Genomic DNA, 2,741 nt, shown 5'->3' with positions numbered 1-2,741 from the left:
CAGTGGGGCTCAGAAACTACAGCGCAGAAGCAGCCCTGAAGGGCAGAGGGGGTCCAAGCGAAAGAGGAACAGATGGACGAACTGGAGCCGCCACCTCCAGGCGGCTGAAGAGCCTGTTCTGTCAGATGAGCCTTGGCATCAGCGGGGCAGGGATGGAAGGATGCTGGCTTGGGCTCAGTGGAGGGGAAACCATTTCTTGGCACCAGTTATCACTGCTGAACAATGGGGTCCCTCTCCAGCTACATCAGGTGAGCCCTGATGGTTGGAAGTGATCAAGAGAAGCCAGGGGCTCCTTCGTCATGGAACTGCCAGGGAAGGCAACATCCTCCCTCTGGAGCATCCTGAGCTCAGTAAGATCTATGTGCCCAACCTCGTGTGGCCCCACCTACACAAAGTCAGAGTGTACACTTTTATTAAACATGCATCCTGATTTTCCAGGACAATTTTTACTCAAATAGGCCATTCTTTCATTCCCCTTAAGCTTTTGTTTTTTTGTTTGTTTTCCTTATACGTCAGACCCCAGGTCTTCTCTTCCTCCTAACAGAGGCACTGGGGATTGAACCCAGGACCTCGTGCACACCAAGCACTTACTCTGCCACTGAGCTGTGCCCCCCCCCCCTTAGGCCCTGACGTGTGCCAGGGATCCCACGCAGCCTCTCCTAGTGGCCCTCACACCTGGGAGAGCCTTGGCGCTACATGAGGCAGTAAGCTCTCGCTCCTTGGGAAACCATGGTCAGCACAGTTGCTGCGTGACAGCGGCAGTCCCTCCACAGCAGGCGACCGCGCCAGGGCCCCTTCCCCCGCCGGCTCCCTCCCCCCCACCCACCACCCTCATCACACACAAATGACTGCATCATTATTACTTACAGAGGTAGGGTCCTTCCAGGCCTCTCTCTTGACCCGACAGATGGGTATAAAAGATTAGATTTGCATGAATGGGATCACACTACACACACTGACTTACTACCTGCTTTTTCCATAACATTTATTAAAGTGGGGAAATACCCAGGTGAAAAAAAAAATCATGTTATCAGTTCCATCGTATTCCATCTATTCATGTTCCAAAACATAAACTGCATCTCCTAAGCTGCAAGGAAAACCACTGCACACACATCGTCACACATGCCCTGAATTACCCTGTTAGTACAAATCTCACACTTTCAGGCTTAGCGTCAAGCTCTCCTCTGAAAGCCTGTGTCTAGTGCGATCACTGCTGGAAGCTGGTAACTGTGTCTATCCCCTTACCAGCATGAAATACTGTCACTATGTCTAATCATGGTGACTATGCAGTGAAGGTGTGTCAGCGACGACGTAGTGTGCATTTCTGCTCTGGAGGTCAGCAGCTCAGCTTCGGGTTAGACCGCCACCACAGATCCACCCGAGTCCCTACTAGTGAGATGATTTGATCAAGGGACAGAGTCACCAGTGCCTCAACTTCCTCTTATGAGTAATTGGAATAACAGTATTTCTACCACATAAGGTTGTTATGAAATAAAATAATAATTTAAAGCATATATAAGAAGCATAATACAACACAACAAAATGGGGTTCAGGGCATGAATGCAAGGTTGGTTTAAACTCTGTATTTGAAAATCAGTGTGGTTCACCACACCAACGAACTAAAAAGAAAAACCAGGAAATCATCTCCAAAACTCAGAAAAAGCATATGACAAGATCTAACATTCAATACTGATAAAAGCTCTCATCAAAGAAGGAGCAGAAGAGAACTTTCCAAACGTGAAGAAGAGCACCTGAGACAAACCTAGAGCTAACATCACACTCGGAGGTGAGGGACTGAATGTCTCCCCTGTGTCTGCCCTCAGACTGCCGGTCAGCGCTGTCCTGGATGCTCCACGCAGGGCAGTAAGGCAAGGAAAACAATACATAAGTAAAAAGCATCTAGATTGAAAAGGAAGAGGCAAAACCGTCACATGAGCACCTACTTAGACAATCTGGTAAATTCTATCAAAAACTCCTAAAATTAATATGTGAGTTTAGCAAGGTTACAGGATGCATAATCAAAAACAAAAATCCACTGTATTTCCATATATTTGCAAGAATCAGAGTTTAAAATAAAAATAGCATCATTTACAATAGCACCAAAATGTTAATCTGACAAAAGAGGTGCGACACCTGTACACTGAAAACTACAAGACATTGCAGAGAGATTAAGGAAGACCCCAATAATCCAGAGACACCGTGCACTCATGCGTCAAAAGACTCTGTGTTGTCTCCAAATTGAACTATAAATTCAACACAAAATCAACCAAGATTTCCTTATTTTTTTGTGGGAATGAACAAGCTAATGCTAAAATGTATATGGAAATGCAAAAGACCTAAAATAGCCAAAACAACTCTGAAAAACAACAAAATTGGAGGACTAACTGATTTCCGGGGCTATTTTAAAGCTATTGAAGTCAAGATCGTGTAGCATTGACATAAGGATTAACAAGCGGATGGCGCCACAGAGTCCAGAGACAGACCGACACGTGTGTGGACAATTAATCTGTTACAAATGTGCAATGACAATTCAATGCAGGAAGGAAATCCATGTACACCACCAACAAAAATGAGCTCAAAATGGAGAAAACGCCTAAATGTAAAAACTAAAAGCATAAAACATGTGGAATAAAACACAGGAGAAAATTTGGGGGATGCTGACTTACACAAGGATTTCTTAGAAACTACACAAAGAGTATGATCCATAAAAAGAAACCAACAGTAGAACTGAATCACTTTGC

General features: G+C 44.9%; 1 non-coding gene across 1 annotated transcript; it reads right to left on the bottom strand.

The window, feature by feature from the left end:
• Positions 1 to 541: 541 nt before the first annotated feature.
• Positions 542 to 613, bottom strand: TRNAT-GGU (transfer RNA threonine (anticodon GGU)). Its single transcript has one exon. It is a non-coding gene; the product is annotated as a tRNA-Thr (tRNA).
• Between the last annotated feature and the right edge of the window lie 2,128 nt (positions 614 to 2,741).

This window comes from Camelus bactrianus, chromosome 11, assembly GCF_048773025.1.
Source record: "Camelus bactrianus isolate YW-2024 breed Bactrian camel chromosome 11, ASM4877302v1, whole genome shotgun sequence".
Taxonomy (NCBI): domain Eukaryota; kingdom Metazoa; phylum Chordata; class Mammalia; order Artiodactyla; family Camelidae; genus Camelus; species Camelus bactrianus.
The sequence above is the reverse complement of the archived record's forward strand: the minus strand, read 5'-3'. Positions and strand labels throughout refer to the sequence as shown.